Below are 21574 nucleotides of genomic sequence, written 5' to 3' on the forward strand. Positions count from 1 at the left end.
TTAGAGTTTAGTTTTATTTTGATATCTTTTAAGTTAGACCCCGAGTGGAGGGTCATTGTATTCCGAAGTACGGAAGTCATTGTATATAAAGAAAAAATAAAGGGTTTTGTATACCCTTCGTCTGTATCCTGTCTACTTACTACAATTAGTGAACATAGCTTTAGTAAGCTCTCTGTTCTAGTCAGGTCATTGTATGTTTCCGAAGAAGGTTAGAAGAAACATTGAACCTGATGGTGGCGCCCGACGAAGAATAACCATGGCCGAGTTTCAAGAAGAACCTGTGCTGCCTGCAGAAACAGCTCAGAATCCAGAAATGCCAGCTGCCGCCCTGGAAGGATTTGGGTATATTGTCCAGACCATGCGCGCTTCGATGAAACCAGAAGCAACGTTTAATGGAAACTCACAGGTAACCAGTTTTTTGGAAAAATTGGATGACCACTTCATGCTCTACCCCGTGCACGAGTTTCAAAAAGTTACCTTAGCTACCAGCGCTTTGAGGGGCCAAGCGCTTAACTGGTTCAAATGTATCGGCAGAAGTCTCTTGGGTCAAGCAGGAAGTCCCACCTATACCTACGAAAATTTCAAGACTGCCCTACTAAAAGCCTTCCCTGTTGTAAGGGATCGTGCGAAATTAGAAACAGAACTTTTCAGTATATATCAACAAAGAATGGAAAACCTCTCGAGTTTTATTTTAAGAAAAATTCACGTTTTCAAGCTCTTGTATGGAAACCGTCCGGATCCTGAAATAATTCAAGTGATTTTGCCGAGGTTACTACCCCAAGTGCAAGACTTTATTGAATTGAGAAATCCGACTACACTGGAAAAATTATTTGAGCTAGCAATCTAGTTTGAAAGTAGAAGAACGGCGGACGTCGAAAGAAGACGCCAATATCAACAGCGAAACCAATTTGGTACGCCAAGACTACAGCAAACTCAAGCACATGGCTACGGAGAAAAAGCGAATCAGTGGGCAAGGAAACCCGAGCATTCAAAAACAGCCGGCGAACGTCGACAGTTCAATAGCAACCCAGGAAAAAAGTCTCAAGGCCAGTGCAGAAAGAAGGAAAGCACCGAAAGAAAAAATAATTTAAACTAAAACGGATTTCTGCTGACGAGAGGGTGCGGAAATCCGAAGGCCACGAAAACCCCTCTTCCTACAAGTTAAATACAGTAATGGTGAAAAATTTAACTCTTCCGAAGATTGAAGTCTTGGTAAATAATATCCCGGCCACCGCACTCCTGGATACCGGCGCGCAGTGTTCCTGTGTGGCAGAAGTCTTTTTTAGAAAGTATTTTCGCAAATACCGCATATATAATGCGGATAATACAACAGTATTAGCGGCGCAAGGAGAACAATGTAAGTGCGTAGGTAAAGTACCTTTGTACATCCGTATCAAGGACGAACAAGTAAAGGTGATGTTTTTTATAGTAAAGAATTTGCAAGCACACTTAATACTAGGAATAGACTTTCTTTCAGACACACAAGCTACACTGGATTTTAATGAAGCGTCTCTTAAGCTGACGATGAAACCAGTGCGTGTAGAAAAGGTTGAACCGCCGAGGTTAAATCTTGACCACCTGCCTAATGACGAGCAAGATAGAATCCGACAAGTGGTAAGTGAATTTGCTTCCTTATTTAGTGATATTCCAGGATTTACCCAGGTTACTAACCATAGTATTGACACCGGAGATGCATTGCCAGTTCGTCAAAAACCATACCGGTATGATAAGAATAAGGAAAAAATTATAGAATGGCATATTACCGATATGCTACGTAAAAAGATCGTAACGCCTATCTCAAGTAGTTATGCTAGTCCGGTGGTTTTATGTAAGAAAAATAATGATTATCCTTTGGAGCATCCAAAAAGGTGGAGATTCGCTATTGATTACCGTAAATTAAATTCCATAACGAAATATCCGGTATATCCGTTACCAATTATAGAAGAAATTTTAAGGAACATAAAATCAACCAAATTTATGATGACTTTAGACTTAACGAATGGTTATTTTCAAATAGGGATCAGGCCTGAGGACGTGCCTAAGACTGCTTTTATAACCAAGTCTGGCACTTATGCATTTTTGCGAATGCCGTTTGGCCTTTCAGGCGCCCCAGCAACATTTCAGCGATGCATGGACATTGTGTTAAGACCTGTTCTCGGAAAGTCCACATTTATCTATTTAGACGATATCATTATTACTAGTGATAATCTAGACCAACATGTACAGGATTTAAGACAGGTGTTTTCTTTATTAAATGAGGCCGGTCTAAAAGTTAATGTCGAAAAATGCAAATTTGCAGCCCCTGAATTAAAATATTTAGGTTACAAAATATCGCAAAAAGGGATCGAGACAGATGAATCAAAAATAATCGCTGTACAAAAGTATCCGACTCCAAACACGGCAAAGAAGATCTCTTCTTTTCTAGGACTTTGTTCATATTATAGGTCCTTTATAAAAGATTTTGCGGCTATCGCTGAGCCATTTTTAAAATTAAAAAGGAAAAAGGCAAGATTCTCGTGGACGGCCGAAGCCAATAGTGCTTTCAAAAAATTAAAACAAGCATTAACGCAAGCCCCTGTGTTGAAATTTCCTGAAAAGGATGAAAATTTAGAAAATTCAGCGGATGCTTCGGATTATGCGGTAGGAGCGGTACTTTCGCAAAATCAGCAGCCAGTGGCATTTTTTAGCCGAAGTTTAAATCAAACACAAAGAAACTATTCCGCGACCGAGAGAGAGGCACTTGCAGTTCTGTTAGCAGTGCAAAAGTTCCGAGTCTATTTTGGAAAATAACCGCCGATAACAGTATATTCTGATCATGCGGCGGTAACTAGATTGTACTCTGCAACAATTTATCCCCAAGGTTAATAAGATGGGCACTCAAGCTGCAAGAATATAATCTGGTAATCAAGCATACCCCCGGAAAGGAAAATATCGTAGCAGATGCCCTATCACGAATTAAATTAGACGAACAGGATAATATCGTAAAAGTTGCAATGCTGACAGCGTGTACAATAAATTCCCGAGAAACTGTAATAACCGAACTGGGTAAGGATCCTGAGTTTGGAAGTATTTATGAGTATTTGAAGGATCCTGAAAATTTTAGCCACCAAGATATTGTGGCGATAAGAAATAGGGCGGCCCATTACGAACTAATAGATGGTCTATTATTTTATACAAAAACTACGAATTCCAACAACGAATTTCGACCTGTTATCCCAGCTAGTCTTAGATTAAATATCCTGCAAGAGCTCCATGACAGCCCTTTAGCTTCTCATGCTGGTATTCGAAAAACTACTCAACGCGTACGCGAGGCAGTCTACTTTCCTGAACTGCAAAAGTTAACAAGGGCGTATGTCCAGTCCTGCCCAACATGTCAAGCCGTTAATTATATTAATTTCCGCCCGGCCGGGTTTCTAAATAGTATTAAATCCGAATTTCCAAATGAAATAATCGGCATCGATTTATTGGGCCCTTTCCCAAAAAGTCAGTTAAACAAAAGTCGCTATCTCCTTGTTATAGTTGATCATTTTAGTAAATGGACCGAAATTGTTCCCTTAAAACGAGCCTCCGCGAAATTAGTTACCGATTCTATTTTAAATAAATATATTTTAAAATACGGGGCGCCCCTAAAAGTTATATCGGATAATGGTCCTCAATTTGTAAGTAATATATTTGAAGACATGTGCCAAAAACTGGGCATACGTCATTTAAAAATGGTCCCGTATCGGCCGCAATCAAATATAGCGGAACGGGTCAACAGAAATATAGTGAAAATTATCCGTAGTTATGTTAAAAATTTTCATAAAAGCTGGGATAACTATGTCAATGAATTTGCTTTCGCCCTTAGGACCGCAAAACATGATACAACGGGCAAAACTCCTGCTGAGTTATTTCTAGGCAGAAAGGTTATAACACCGTTAGATAAACTATTTTACGTGCAACAAAGAGCCCCAGAATTTAAAATGGGTGATATAGAAAAACTAATAAAAGAAGCAAAAAAGAATACGGAAGTAGCACAAAGAAAACAAAAATTGTATTATGACTTGAAACGACGGGGAGTAACTTATAAAGTAGGGGATGAAGTACTAAAAATTAAGCATTCACTTTCTTCAGCACCAGAAGATAAAACTGCCAAATTTTTTCCACGCTTTGAAGGACCATATGTTATAGAAAAAATAACTCACGCTGTTGTAGTGTTAAAGGCCAGAAATGGTGAAACCTGTTCCGCAAACATTGACCAGATAAAACCATTCTATGACCGTAATAAAATGCAAATCTTTTCAGATCTTTTGCAGGATCCGGTACGGCAGACACCGCAGGTACAAGTTCCAGATGTGGGAAAACGACAAGTACAAGGGCAAGCCAATGAGAGACAGAAGCAAGTGAAAAGAAAATTGCCCCGCGGAAAAATTGAAGGTACAAAGAAAAAGAAGCCGTTCCACCGTCCAAAAAACAGAGTTCACGAACACCCCCAGAATGAAGAAGGGAGAAGGACGACGTATGTGGAAAAGACCGGGAGAAAGGACGGCAACTATAACCCGGCTGTGAAACGGAAGATTGACTCATCCGACAGAACTCTCCGCAGCAAAAGTCGCCGAACTGCGGAAGGGCCATCAGCGGCGGAGGAAAAAGTACAAGAAAAATTTGAACGGCCAACAACGAGGTCCAAGCAGGATCACGACAGAAGTTTCCCGGTTCCACCAAGACCAGCTGCCTTCAAACGGCCAAGACCACAAGCAGAGGACAGAAGGAAGATGTTCAAGGGTGGCCGTAGTGCTGAAAAACGGAAGCTTCCAGAGGAAAGCACTGAAGGGCGAGCCCGTACAAGAAGGAGGATCAACCAAGCTACGGTCTGCAGCACCTTTAAAGACTGGGCCCAGAAAAGGATGTCTGAATATTACAAAGATAAGTAAAATTTTATGTTACTTTAGAAACTTAAGTTAATCTTTCATTCTTACTGCAAGTGGCAGATTTCAAGAAGTTTTACCTCATGCGAGATCTACCTTTATCGCCAAAAGGGCGAGAAATGAGTTGTGACCGATTTTCTTATTATGTTTTTCAATTACTCGCGCGTAAAACTAAAGTTGATGTATAATAGCGTTGTATAAAGACTTAAATATTGTAAAAAGTTATTGTATAAATTTTATTTAAAACATTCTAACAAGAAAGAAGTTTTAGTCTGAAAGACTTTTTGAAATGTAGTATTATTTCAATGTAGAAAGAATTGGCACTTGCTTTGAAAAGAATAGAAGTTAACAATGTACTACTAATGTATGTTTTCAAATGTGTAAAATTAACGGCATCTTGATATGTTCTTGTATACATGTGAACTGTTATTTTGAATGTTTAGAAATACCGTGATATGGTAAAAGTGAAAGTAATGTTAAAAATTTGTTATTCGTGTGACTGTAAAGATTAAATCATGGTGAATATGTGTTAAAGGTTGAATGATGTAGTTAGGCTCTCTGACGCTACACTTTAGAGTTAGCCACTTTCAGAATAGTACCTCAGGGTCTAGAGTTGAAATTAGGGTGTGTTAAGAGGTCTCGTATGTTGAATTTTAACACGTTAGTGTTTTGATTGTAGGAGGAAGTGTTGAACACATAGACAGAAACACATTCGTGTTTGGTGTTTTTACAACACATGTCAGAGAGCACGGGGAGAGATAATTAAAATAGTCATGAATGAAATAAGAATGTTAAGAAAAGTATATTCTATATGTTATTTTCAATGTCATTCTGTAACATTTCATTAAACTAGTTTTCCTTCCAGATCTCTGGAAGGAACCAGAATTGAATAAAGCTCCTGTTTAGATGCAGTACAGATGAAAAAAAAAAAAGATTGTTGTATATTCCGGGAGCTGCTATTGTAACAAATTTCTTTCTTTTAAAATTTTCTAGTTTCTAGCTAAGTTATGACTGTAAAAGGTTGGCCTCGCGTTAGTTTCTAGAGCTAAAAGTTTTCAACAAGGTCGTTTTAGACCTCAGTTTCAAACTAATTAACTCTGGCGGGAAGTATGTAAGGATCTTAAGTTTTACTAACGTTTATTTTATTTTAAATCTTTACTATCACTTCTTATTTTCTACTTCCGGCCAGAATTATAAGCGTGAAGGAGTTTATGCAAAGTTGTCTGGCGAACGCCAAGTATTTAAGTGTGGCCTTTTTGCCAAGCAGAAGAGAGGAAGCCGTGAGTTCGAAGCAGGCCGCTTACCTTAGAAGTTACGCAGTTGCTACTTTGCCTTCCAGGCCAGAGGTTTTAATCCTCTTGATAAATTAAACGTATTGTAGTGTTCACAGTCTCTGTGCTACATACGCTTCCTGTTATTATAAGGCCAATCTTATTCTAAAGTTAAATTAGAGTTTAGTTTTATTTTGATATCTTTTAAGTTAGACCCCGAGTGGAGGGTCATTGTATTCCGAAGTACGGAAGTCATTGTATATAAAGAAAAAATAAAGGGTTTTGTATACCCTTCGTCTGTATCCTGTCTACTTACTACAATTAGTGAACATAGCTTTAGTAAGCTCTCTGTTCTAGTCAGGTCATTGTATGTTTCCGAAGAAGGTTAGAAGAAACATTGAACCTGATAAGCTGGCTTTGACAGATGTTATGCCACAGAGAATAAGATAACTTCACTTCTCTGCAACATTTGAATATAATACCACATGATTCGTCATAAAGCTTCCAACTTCCACCAAATCCCGTCTGTCAAAGATTTGGGATTAAATAAAAAAATTGTATACATGTAGAAATCTCATTAACAAGACATCCAAATTTCTTATAACTAGGCACACTTAAAAAAAAAAGAAAATAATTTCTCTGGCACCCAAAGTCGCACGAATAAGAGTTAGTCCTCATACATACTGCATCAATGTATAGAACACAAAATATCGGTTTGTTTAATTTGATTCTACAGCCAGCGGCAAAATAAATGGTCTTTACAAAACGAGAATAATTACACTTATATAGATAACTAACAAAGGTCATTAATAAATTAATTTTCATAATTGAAAAACCACAAACAGACTTGGAACTGAATAAAACATTTTTAAAAATGTTGGAAAGAACATAAAAAACAGTAATGGAAAGATACACTTACGAAGAAAATAAGCGCATGAAATATTAATGAAGGAGAAATTACTACCATTTTTCAGGAGTTATGATGAATATAGCAGGTGGCCGCTGCTTTTATTATGACAAACAGAGCCAAATTTTTTACAGTTACAGTGAAAATATTTTGAATTCTATCAATCACTTGCTTTCTTCACGAATTAATTTTTAAAAACCATAAATGACGTTGGAACGATACATGTATGACGAAAATTCCCAGAGTGAAACATTTGCAAAGAACAATATTTTAAAGCACTATTGACAACACAAGAAAAGAGTGGGGGAAAATTTTCCACGTGCTCACCTTCGCAGACGATAACACATTGCATGCGGAAGATTATCGACAACAATGACGAAAATAACACTGCATGAGAGATCTGTATAACCTCACGTTTTATGACATCTTTCAATTCTGATCAATCTCGCGGATTTGATGTTTATACTTGTAGAGATGTTAGGCTATTTCGAGGCCGGAGAGATGAAAAATGAGCAAAGCTTTCGCCGGGAATCGAACCGTAGAAATCTGGAATACGCGCTCAACGTGCAGACCGTCCCACCACGAGGGCATGTTAAGAAGGCGGAAGAAATACCTTATATACGCCTCCTTTTAAAGGGCGACTGGGGTTTTTAGGGAACCCTATCGCCAAATCCTGGGTTATTTCGAAACTGAGAGATGAAAACTGAGCAACATCTTCACGGGGAAGCGAATGGCGGACGTCTGGAATACGGGCCCAGCGTGCAGACCACCACACCACGAAGAAACGCCAAGAGGGCGGGAGAAATACCTTATGTACTTAACTAGAATTAAGTTTACATATAACCTCAGACTCAAAAATCCATCGGAGTGAGATCGGAGAATCGCGGTGGCCACGAAATTGCTAAAGGGACTCAATCTTGAAGCGTTATACACGTTGAAAACTTGTAATTCTAATAAAACGTTTTATTCTCTCCTCTCTTGTGTTGTCATTCGTGCTTTGCAATGTTCTTCCGTGTAAATGTTTTACGCTGGAAGTTTTCATTACATGTGTGTCGAACCAACGCCATTTATGATGCTTTAGTGACCTGATCGATTTGTGCAGAAAACAAAGGGTGCGTTGCAATTCGAAAAACTCCTAAATTTTTCATTGTAACCATAATCGTGGCAGCTGTATTATTTTATATCATTGCAATCTCCAGCGCATACCTTCAAACAACAATACCTAAAATTTCGTTCCAGTTTGTTGAACAAGTATGCCGCTAGAAGTTTCCATGTCAGAGAAGGTTTTATGACCACCCTGTATAATAATTAAAAAAAATATTGTTTATAACTAACATTGAGCCACAATGTTTCGAAACATATTAGATTTTACTTACGAACCATCAACCAACTCCATGTTTTAAATAGCTAGGGCTTTAAATAAAATATCACATGCAACTTTAGTTAAAGCTCGTTGTTATTTAATGCATAGAAATGGCTAGTAGTCATGCGGGAGTTACATCCCCCTTTTTCTTTAATTCTCCAAAATCGGTACCTTGAATAAGATAAGTAACTTCTACTTTTCGGCTGTAATAAAACACGAAACTGCAGGAAGTTGGTTGAGTTAATATGTAAGTATCAAAATAATTATAGACGGTGTCTTTTTTACGTAGCATATAATTAGACCAAAACTCTAGCAGACAACTGGTGAGTTATCACTATGTCTTGTAAGTACCACAGAGACAGGGTACTTGCAAGTACCACAGACACGGCTATTTAAAATAACATGTATAAAGAATTCTTTATTAATCCAGTCAGCTTACGTTTAATAGTCAGAACTAACTCGCGCTTACAGAAGTCAGTAGTAGCTTCGGCTGGAATCAAAAATAATGGATGAAATAAAGCTAATAAAATTAGGTATAGCCTAACCTCTTCACAATATAACTCGCATGCAAGCTGCCTCTGACCAAAGTCGGCGTAAGCAAGCCTGATGCTAAGAACAACTCAAAGCCGCAAAATGCTAATCGAGAAAATTAACTTTAGCAACGTGGCCTTCAAGCAGATAGAAAACGCTCTGATTTTACCTTCTAAAAACTTCCTTTAAATACGCTCTACTTACTACCTTATTTGAATATAACGCTCACTATAAATTTACATTCTTGCAGGAAAAAATAACTTAAGCTAATAGGATAACACGTTAACCTAAAATAACTAGATAGAAACTTAAATGATGCTTTATAAAATGTTAATTACAATGGCCTATTTAAGAAAAGGCATTCCTCTGTTAACATGACAACTTTAACCTTAGTTTACTAGCATTCGGTTCTTTCATACTAAACATGTTATAAGTTTTAATAAATCAATGATGTTCAATTTATCTCTTTTAAATAAAAGTTATCAAATGAATTTTGAAATTATAATTTGACCTTGCACTCCTTAAATAAACATGACGAATAAAATCCTTTATTAATTCATTTAAAAAAAAGATGTTTTTCTTTCTTTGAGAATTCAAAATCCTGGTGCAATTTAATTTTAAAAATGCAGTTTCTGTTGGCAATAAACAAAGTTGCTTCAAAGATTTGTAACTTATCTGGAATTTTTGTTTATTTCTGCGCCCAGGCAATCAATTATAGGCCGTTAAAAGTTTATTATATGAAATTTGTTTTCTTTTAAGTCACTGAATTCTCCTATGACAGAAATGATTCCGTATCATCACTTCTTCTAGAGAATGTTTGAGAAAATTCTTAATTGCCGAGAATAAAAATTAATGAAAAAAATTTGTGAATCCTCGCACAACTGTATCCCAAGTTCCTTGGAAAATATCCCTAATTGTCACTGATTTCTCGTAATTCATTTATTGTTTTCTAAGTTATTATGTACTTTAAATTTATTAACGCTTTCCAATTTTTAATGAATAAAGTTTTCTTTAAAGGAAAAATTTATTTGAAAGCGTTTTTCTGTAATAGTCTTTTTAATTAGTTTCAGTTTCTTTCATCGTTTTTTTACTTCTTATTTATGCAATCTTCGGCAATAAACTTAAAAGAATCTTGCGCTTCTTTATCGTTTGTACTTCATTCCGTAGTTATTTCCTCTGAAACATCGTCAGCGATTAAATCTCATTAGAGTTTCTCCTTCGGAATCATTTCGAACACGTACTTTCTTTTCTTATAGTTATTTAACTTTGCAATAGAATATTTAATTTTATAGCTGCAAGCAATTTGCATTTTTCTTTCTGAATTACTTGACATGTGAGTTAGCGTTAGCTCTGATCTGCAGCTGAATCGAGGTTCAGTGTTTTTTTTTTTTTTTTTTTTTTTTCCTCAACATCCGTTTCTAATTCCTGGTTTTGTAAACCTAATTTTCTTCGACCTTTTGGTGTTTTTTTTTTCAGTCAAATCTTAGAAAACAATTCTACACATTTTTATTTCCTTGGACGAAGTAAAGGATGCATTGAAATTATGCAAATTTTCGGTGTCATATTTCGACGCAAACACCCATTTTATTTGTTCCTGAATTCAGTTTGACTATTTTTTTGCGTGATATCTCTACATACGGACAGAATAGCAGATTCCGTTTTTTCAAACATATTTTAAAATGCATTCAGAATGAATTTTTTTCGTGATTTCTGTACAAGTAAGTACAAACGTATCTCACATAACTCAAAAACTATTTTGCCGTTGAACGTTGAAACTTTTTAGATAAGACTGCTATAACATCTAGTTGTGCATTTCCTTTTTCATCGCAATTGGTAGCGCCAAAGGAACTTGAAATGGTGATGGAAAAACTACATTAATATAATATGTTAAATTAATTGCACAAGAATGTCAAATTATTGTTTAAATTTGATGTCTTTGATGCAAGATACATTTTCTCTTATTAGTTCAATTAGATGAAATGGGTATAAGGTATACAATTTCTTTGTAAATCGGGTTTGGCTTATCTGATTACTGTAAAGCCTCGAGGGCTATCTGCCTAAGGGGATGGATGCCTTCTTGGAGGACTTTCTAAGGGAACTGACTCGTATACACGTTATACACATATATATAGATACATATCATAGGAACACCACATTTTTAAGAGGAACTTTTTATAATCCTTCAAAGAATTTCCGCGCATTATGGCGGTGAAAATTGATCAGTAAAGTTTTATATATTTTTTGATAATGAACGGTTTCGATTTAACACAATTTTTCACAAAGACCAAAAATTTAAATTCAAATGAACTTCAAAAAATCCTATAAAAGTAAAATTAGAATTCTTTTAAAATGTAAAAGTAAAAATAAACCATTACAAGAAAAACCAGAACAGGATGTAAAAGAACAAGAAAAAAAGAGAAACCCAATCAGCTTCGCCATAAGGTCCTCAGGATGAGGTATGTCGAATTTAATTACAAATTCCCTTCCAAATCAAAATACTCGCTTTTCTGTATCCAGAATTAGCTGATGAACCGTTTCAATACGATTTTTTAATCTTAATAGTTCAACCAAAAATTCTGGTTCTCCTCAAAGCGAAGGAAGATTTCAATAACACAAAGCAAAATCATTAAAAAAGGTCTTTTCAAATTAAAAAAGTTCCTCTAATCTAAAGAGAATCTTTAATTAAAATAAAAACTTACCCTTAAAATTTAGAAAAAATTAAATTTCTACAGTGAAAAAAACGCTTTCAATTTGTGCCCCTTGTGAAAAATTGGATCTAAATGTCTTTCTTTATATATATATATGGTATATATATACCGGGTGGCCATAATTAAACCGACAGTGCTCACAGTGTTCTGTAGCGCGATCTATTTGCGAGAATGACGCCACATTTTGTAGGAAGATTAAACAAGACGGGGAACGAAGAATTCCGCGAAAAAAAATTAGTTCCAAAATTCACCGCTAGGGGAATATTTGGCACTGTGTAATAGAAAATAGAGTGTTAACAAATGCAAATTAATACGGAATAAAATTACCTTTTATTATGGATAAGCCTTATGGAATATGGATATGCCTTACAGAACGGTATGGAAAATCTTACGAAAGATTATCAACTTCTATCCGTACAAGATCAACCGTGTAATGAAGTTACTGTACCCCGACCATGATATGCGATTGACTTTTGCTCTCACATTTCTTGCCAGAATGGAGGTGGATGATGCTTGGCCGTGATGCTTGGCCGTGATGCTTGGCCGTGATGGATGATCTTATGGGAAGACGAGGCCCACTTTTACCTGAATGGAACTGTGAATACGCAGAACAACAATTTGGGATGACAAATCACCACATGCAGTCACAGCTATTCCTTTACATTCACCAAAGGTAACTCTTTGGTGTGGGTTCACAGCGAAATTTATCGTAGGTCCATTCTTCTATGAGAACATTACCCCGACAGGACCGAAAACCTGTTCTGTTATCGGAGAGAAATATAGCCACATGTTGAACAGCTTTGTCATTCCGGCACTTCAGCAAAGACAATGTCTGGGGGAAATCATTTTCATGCAAGATGGAGCCCCTCCACACGTTGTTGTACGGTTGCAACAGATGCTACGGCAAAAATTCACAACAGGAAGAGTCATTAGCCGGTACTTTCCAACTGCATGGCCACCTCGGTCGCCTGATCTTACCCCATGCGACTTCTGGCTGTGGGGTTATTTTAAATCCAAGGTCTATCAAGGAGTGGTCCAGGACTTGGCTACGTTGAAGGATAACATATCACGGACTGTACGGGAGATTCCTGCACACATGTTACTTTCTACTGTTGTGCATACTGTGCACAGAATGCAACAAAATTTGCCGAATTCAACAAAATTTTAATTTTATTATTGGATAAAGCATTTCTGGAGACAAAATGTTTGCTTCACACAAAATTATGGGTGCACTGTACACCCCACAATTTTAAAACTTAGCCCATCTTCAAACAATTAATGACGCAGCGACCCAAGCGGCTCGTGAGAGCTAGTGCAGAAAAGAAAGGCGAAAGAGCGCAGTTGGATATTTTTTTTAATCTTATAGCGCAGTTGAGCAGAATTTATGTGCAGTGCCAGTTAATTTATGCTGATAGAGTTTATCATACTTAACCGAATATTAATTTGAATTGGAGATAGAAAACAACTGAGTTACTAGAATAGGCGAATAAGAGAACTGAGCCTTACATAAAATGTAAAGATTATACTAAAATACATTTAATAGTTAATTAACAGGCTCATAAAACAAATAAGCAATAAATTGGAACCTATAATAAATCGGAACCTATTCATATACAGAACAAAAAATTAATAATGCAATGCAAATTTTTCAGACATTTTAAAAAAGTATCTTATGATAAAATAAATTATTATCGCTTACATAAAAGTTGATAAGAATTATTCATAAAATAAATTATTATTATTTACATAAAAATTAATAAGACTTATTCGAAGTCCAATGTTATTCAGTTGCAATATTTTAAAAACAGAATACGTTGAAAAATAATTTCAGAAATTCGCAATGATTAAATGCGATCTTACTTGAAACAAAATTCTTTAATTAATTGAAAATTAAAATTTACCTGTTAGCAAATGCTATATTACATAAAATTTTATCTAATGTTTGACCAATCTAATTAGATTGTCAGACATATATAATATTAATACGTTAAGAGGATTACTAAACCTTATTCAAACATGCATTTCTCTTATTCGGAGCTAAGTAATGAATAAAAGTAGAATAACGTCACTAATACTCATGGAGTTATCACTAAACTACGATTTTTTACGGGAATTAAAAGTGACAAGAAAAAGAAAGAAAGAATATTCAGTAGAACATGGAATACGTTTGAATCGGTGATTGTTTCGTTGACTCATCTGCGTTTTCTTCTAGATGACGCCTTAAGATTACAGCATTCAGTTACAGTTACAGTTCCATAGCCATTTTCTACATAAATTAACTTAGAAAACGAATACAATAGTATGTGAAAAGCTTTTCAGAATAATGCAAAACAGTTCATATGAAATAAGATAAGTTAAAGATACATATATATGTATATATATAGTAAAATATCTGACTCGTTATTATTATCGGGAAACTAAATGGATAATTTTTATACAATGACACATTAGCTGCATTAAGGCATTACTTAATATTCTGATAACTAGTAAATTGAAACAATCAATCATAGTATAAACACAGACTTCCTGATATATAAAAGTGCACAAAAAATGGCAGTGAAATAGTTTTTCAATTTTTTTCAGAACTTATTTTTTTCAAAAATTACCCTTTTTTTCTGGATTATTGTATTGCAAGCTCTTTTGCATGTGATACCATCTAACGAATCTCAGATTTGTGAACTAATATTAAAGTGCACAGGGTTCTTCTTCCTTTGAAGAAGTTAACATTAGTTAACCCCCTGTGCACATTTTACATTTGAAGTTTCCTCAAATTGGCAATCCTTAAGTGATTTAATTCACAAATGAAAATGCTGCTTCTGAGCACCCGTACCATATAAAGAGTTAATTGAAATTTTTAAAATCAGGTTACAAATTGTATTACTATCATTTTAAGGAACTCTTTACTATTAAATAAAATTTCTTTCCTTCCACTATAGAAATAATTCATGTAAGATTTTATTTCTTGATAAACATTTTTTTTTAAATATTTGGATAAACAAACTTTTTTAAAATTTATGACATTTGGCCAAATTTTTTACGTTCATTTTTATGACTTTTTGGGGAGTCTATAACACTTTTATAACAATACTGTAACTTTATCAACCACTGTACAATCAAAACTTTTGTGTAGAAAAAGATCCATAGCAGACGCATTAGGACATTGGTTCTATGAAGAGCTTTCAAGCCAGTTCATCTTTACAATGTCCATTTGTATTTCACCGTCATCGACATCGTCATTTTCATCGCTGCAATTTTTATTTTTCTCCGGGTCTACTGTGCAAATAATTCTTTAGTCACTCAGAGCTAGGAACTTGGTTAGCTGTTTTTTACATTATCCGTTTAACAAGCTTTCAAGCAAATCTACGAATTTATAGTCTGTTGGTGTACGGTGATTAGTGTTGCCTATATGTTTAACACATGTAAATCCTGTCTTTTATCTCAATGCATAGTAAGAAGATTTTTAAAGGATCCATCATGTATAACATAGACAAAACGATAATTCACTGAAAGGATGATCCAGGTTTGGGACTGATTTTCGCTTCACTCTTTCTAATATTACCATTTTTTCCCAATCATATTCTAAAATTGAGAACAGCCTCGAATGCCAGTGGGTAGATAGAGATCTGAAAAGTCTGTAAGCGTGCGACTTTCTGCAAGTAAGTAAAAACATTAATGTTTTCCGAGGTGGCATATTACTCGATTTCCCACCTCCCGCCAAATATGAACGATTTTAGGAAAAGGAACAAACCACGTTGTGTCCTAAGTTCATGAGACGGTACGCATAACCAATCAATCAATCAGCTCCACAGTAATTACCTGCCACCATGCTACAAAGATATTATACTCTGAAGAGCCAAAACATTATGATCAGTAACTCTATAATGTGTTGCGCTACCTTTAGCCTGCAAAACAATTGCAATTTGCCTTGGCACGGATGCCACAAGTTCTTGGTAGATGACTGTAGACATGTTCTACCAAATGTCTAAGCAGCGGCCCCACAAAGTCGAGATATTCTGACATGGTGATGTTTGAGCTTTGAGCTGCTTCTTCATGACATCCCAAGTGTACTCTATCAGGTTAAGATCCTGCGGAGTTAGGTGGCCCGGACATTAATTGTAATTCTTCCCTATGCTCTTCGAACCACTCCAACATAATTTGAGCCTTGTGATATGGAGCGCTGTCCTAATGGAAGATTCCATTTCTAGTTCGGAAGACAAATGCCGTGTAAGGATGAAACTGGTCCGCATTTATGTTCATATAATCCGAAGCTTTCATGGTCTATTTCACCAGAACTAAATTTCCTAGTGCCGCCCATGAGAACGTGTCGCAAAGCATAATACTACCACCACCAGCCTGTGTATGACCTGCTGTACAGGTAGGGAACAAACGTTTGCCTGGAAGACGGCTTACACTGACACGACCATAGGCGTGGTGAATAAGAAATCGTAATTCATCCAACCAAACTTCCACTTATCCATGGTCCAGTTTCAATGTTATAGTGCCCACTGTAAGCCTAGTTGGCAATGAACGCATGGGCAACAGATGCACATAAGTGGAACGTCTGCTGCGCAGTCTCATATCCAACAGCGTCCGCTGAACTCTTTGTTTCGAAATATTTGTTCTTGGACCTGCGCTGTGTTAGCCTGTCAGCTGAGCCACTGTCTGACGTTGATTTTGCTGTACCAAGGTTTCCGATGTCCTTTTTCTTTGATGACGCGTGAACATCCAACACTTTGGCGTCTACTGCTGGTTTCACTGTCACGTATCGACTTCGTACAAATACAAACAACGGCAGATTGTGAAAAACTAACCACTCGTGCAGTTTCGGAAATAATCGTTCCGAATCTTCGAGACATTACAATCTGCCGTCTATCAAATTCGCTCAGATCAGCAGTCTTTCCCCTCACTCGCAAAAGTACGTTCAAGGATAATTCCTTAGCCTCTGAAGCAGCAGTTAAATAATATTATCACTTAATATCGTGCCCTCCACTTCATCCAGAGGAGTTTATTGAAAAATGTGGCCATGGTTTTGACTCAGCAGTGTACACGCTGTAAACGACCATGCGTTTCACGAACCGGCCTCCACGATATGGCAGTCGGAACAACTAGCAACTGTACTGAAGAGAATGGCCATATTTATTCTGCTAGCTGCTTTGTAATGGGATCTGTTTTGAATGCGCTGGATGTTTTGGTACTGATAATTTGTCCAAACGTAAAAAAATATAAAAACATTTGTTAAGTATAGCAAGTAATGTGAGCATATATTGTATCATACAAAGACGAACTGAGCTACAGTTAGTCAGTCTTCTTGCTCAACGTTTCGGTGCTCAAGTTCCCGCTTTCAGTACAATCAAAAAGAAACCTTTTATAAATAAAATATAGTTTCAAAACTTTAAGAGAATAAAGATAGAATTACACAGCTAAATTCCAAGCAATTTAGCAATTTCTAGATCCTTTAATCATTGTTTGCAATCTATGATCGCCTTCCTCGAAAAAAAAAAAAAAAAAAAAAAAAAAAAAAAAAGCTTCCCGTTGGATTTTTCATCTTTTTCAATCTCTTTTTTAATTAGTTTTGAGATTTTTGCTGCGATATCGTTTCCCAGTTACATACGGACGCAAAGGACGTTTTTTCATCGAAATATTTTTTCACTTGCTTATCTCACTGCGTCCGGAAGTAAAATGGTACCAATTTTTATAATTTTGGAGTCAAAGCAGAACAAACAAAGAGATGCACCAATATTTGAAACATTTTCTTGGAAAGAGATGTAAGTACATTTTATTACATGGAGATATTTAAGGATTTGTATTTGAATTGTTTGAAAAATATTGGTATATGTTAATACGCTTTTTTATCTTTTGTAAATATTAAATTGTTTTAAATTTACAATGTGATCATTTTTAAAGTATTAGTCAAAAGAACTTTATACTTTTGATGATCTCAAATGGACTTACACCACAACATCAACAAAATGTGAAAAATCATATATTTATGAAATACTAACAGCTACGCTTTGTCAAGCTTTTAAATGCACTTAATGTCTTTTAAATGAAAAATGTCTGAAGGGCCTGCCAAACGTTAAAATTAAAAACTACGCAGAATTTTACTCTGCATAACAACTTCATCCAAAAAAAACCCCACAAATTTAAAAAAAAAAAAAATGTATTATATATAACAAAATTACAATGACATAAGCAATATCCCTTAATACAAATCTTAAATTATCCTAATAAATAAATTAACCAACTTCTATTTGTCGACAACTCAGATTTTCAGAAGTACGTCTGCCTTTCCAAATGAATACATCAGTATGTTTGTAACAGTATTTATTTCGAGAGCCCTATTTTTAGCCAAACGAACAGCACTTAAACAGTATGATAAGCATAGTCCCAAGTGGACAGCTTCTCTGTTGGCGGAGTAAAGTAAAGCATCTCTGCCAGTGGCACTTTCATTGTAATTCTCCCTGCTTTCTCCTAATCTACGAAAACGCTTAAAACAGAGAAATCATATTAGTCAAAACAACAGTAAAACACGTGGATATTGCACGTGCTTGGTTCCTTAGCTTTTCTTTACAACTAGCGAGCATGCCCGCCGATGAGCAGGATGCGGCTAAAGCGATATTTTTAAGTTCTATGCACAGAAAATCTGAAACTTAAATGAATTATTAATTCAATGTACTGTACACAAAATTGCTAGCTGAGGACAGAGAAAAATTTGTAAAATTTTTAAATAAACACCTTTGTTTTTAAACAAGCAGCGTTTTTCCATGTAAAAAACATTTCGGTATGAACGAAATCAGTTCATGCTTTCCAAGCAACAGCCAATTCGTAAATAACTTTTTATCGCCGAATCAGGAAACAGAAACGTTTGACACTTCAGGTTAATACGTACAATGTCATGATTTAAATTTTATGAAATATAACAGTACTTTCTCAATATTAAGAAAAGAATTAACGTAGCAGTAAAATATCGTTTTACTTATGCTAACCCGAAACAAAAAACATTTCCAACAGCTGCTGTTTATTTAAAATGCTGACATTAAAAATATATTTTCGACATAAATGACGCCGCATGGAATCGCGTCCTTCGTTCAATGTCAGAAATAATAACACTATATTTCATGTTTCTCAGTGCTATTTTTATTTCATATTTTGTAAAACATACAAATTTTCATTAGTACATTCTACGATCTGAAAGAGAGCTGTGGCAACACTTTTCGAAATTAAGCAGATTTTTTATCTCTACCGCGCGAGACTGTCACCACTCGGAAAATTGAGTGCGAAAATTAGAAATTTCAGAATTTTTAATTAATATCTCAGCAGATTCAAGTCTTACGAAGATGAGAATGGTGGAAATGTCTTCTCACGAATTTATGAAATCCGGGGATACCTTTCTGAAACTGAACTCCCCACCGTTCCGAAGGAGATGATGTTCCAAACAAACCAAATAGATGCATAAAGATTTTAGTAGTATACATTTGACTTTCCCCACATTTTTCAGTAACATAGCCTCAAAAGCTGGCTTAGCCTGAAAATGTCCTCAAAAGCAGAGGTTATTTTCATAACTTGTCTTGGAAATGGAAAAGAATTAAAACTGTTACTATTTTTTACTTCCTTGTACGAAGTAAAAAGGAAGTATTGTAATAGCGAAAAGTTTCAGCCAGCTTATTTCAACGAAAATGTCCATTTTGACAGCTTTCGAATGCAATTTAACGATGTTTTTGGGTGATATCTGTACATAAGGATAGAATAAAAGATTCTTTTACTCCAAAAAATTATAAAACTGCTTTAAAATAAATTCTGAAGAGAATTTTTCGTGGCGTCTGTACGTATCTTGCATAACTCAAAAACGAGTAGCCTTAGAACGTTGAAATTTTGTATATAGGACTACCATAACATGTAGATGTGCACCTAGTATTTTGGTTGCAATCGGCCGAACCAAACATATACAAATATATTTATATATGTATATCCACTCTGTTACCCGGCTCAGTGATCACAGTTTCTTTACTCTTATATGTTTGTAAATTGTACATTTTTTGCTTTACAAATGATTGCATTATGTTGTTCTTATCTTCCGGTTAAGGTTTTTATGCCTTTAGTAAATCCGTACGCAATATTTTTAGAATTATCAACAATTTTAAAGTTGTTTAAGTGCGGCTAAGCCTAATAATTTTTTTTTTTTTGATGGTGGCTATTGCTTGTTTACATTTGAAACAGCAGAGTACTGGATTTTTTGCCTATATAGATAAACGTAGCTTCGCAACAGCAAAGATAATGCCTTTATTTATTATTGAGAATTAAATCATGCTTAATCCTTTCTGGAATTTTTTGGAGGAAATAAGTGTTTAAGATTTAACTGAATTAACTGATTTTTTAAGAACTCAATTAATTGTATGAGAAATACTCAATTGTCTGTGAAAAACTGTTTCTTTTTTGTTTTGTCTGCTTAATTTCTTTTATGCATCATTCTATCTTTATTATAGTATTTGAATAGAACATGTAGCAAAGATTAGGTAATTCTTTAAATGATATAAATTTGGTGCATTCTGAGTTATAATATGAACGAAATATATACTGTTAAGTGAACCTAGCGCCAGAGTGTAGCTGTGGTAAACAAACAGAGTGAATTTTAAAGAATGCATTTATTCTATTGTGGTTTATGTGCTGTCGGCGAAATAGATTTAATTCAATCCAATAAGTTTAAATGAAATGCAAGAAAAAATGCGTATAATTTAATATTCCGTACAAGGAAGTCATGTGGTGTGCACATCAGATTTTTTTAATTTGTTAAGACGGCTGTTAGTAGCAAAATCTGTTTGTTATGAAAGCTGTCTTCATAAAAGTCTGTCAAAAGAATACTGAACTGTAAAAATATCACATCTGTAGAAAACTATTATTTTCCTTTCAATTATTGGACATGCCCGAAACTATGTCACACGTTACATTCAATAGTAAGACTATTAATAAATTATTTATTGATTTCTTTCATCTATCTACCAGAGACGAATCAGACAATTTTTTACCTTCGTTTTCTAACAATGAACATACAGCTGTTCAAAGCCAGTAAAGTATATATAGAAAAATAGGGCAACTGCTAGCATTTCTAACCTCGAGATTAGACATATGTTGAAGTTCATCAACATTATAATCCCTTCTACTACTTTATGTAGAAGCATTCTAAATTCTGTCCCTTGTAAGCTAATTAAAGTGTAAACAAAAAGCTTGATATCATAAGCCAGCAATGCCAGCTGTCATATTAACATACACACGAATTATTTAAAGCAAAACATTCTTTAACGCTTTGCAGATTTTTTTGGTTTTTACTTTGAAGAGACAATTAATCTTTACGAAGCCAAGAAAATGTGATAAATTAAATTTTTCATAGATTTGTACCACAGATAGTAATCAAACTACGAATCCTCCAAACTCCAGCAGAAGGTTCTAACCTCTTATATACTAATAGCCCCCACTGGGAACTGCGAGAGTTCTTTATATCTTTACTACTTTAGAGAACAACTTGGGAAATGAACGAAACCCAGTCGAATAATCCAGATGACGAGTTATCTTCACAACATTATAGTTCAAATGCCACTGTAAAGTTTCCTAGCTTTTACGAAATCAGAAGCGTGGTAAATAAATCATGCCTATTCCAAAATTCGAACCACTGATATTCCAGCTGCAGAATGGGTATGCTAACCACTTACACTACGAGAGCGCGAAAAGGGGATGTGATAATACCAGCGACTTGAAACGAATCTTCATAAAATGCACCCTTACAAAGTTTTTAAATACAACATATATAGTGAACTGCCGATAAAGCAGATATTACCAGGGGCGACATCAATGGTTAATAGAAAATGACAGTTCATCTGCGAACATTTATAAAC

Source organism: Stegodyphus dumicola, chromosome 7, assembly GCF_044657685.1.
Source record: "Stegodyphus dumicola isolate Sdum_Otavi_A_Nest chromosome 7, ASM4465768v1".
In the NCBI taxonomy this organism is placed as follows: domain Eukaryota; kingdom Metazoa; phylum Arthropoda; class Arachnida; order Araneae; family Eresidae; genus Stegodyphus; species Stegodyphus dumicola.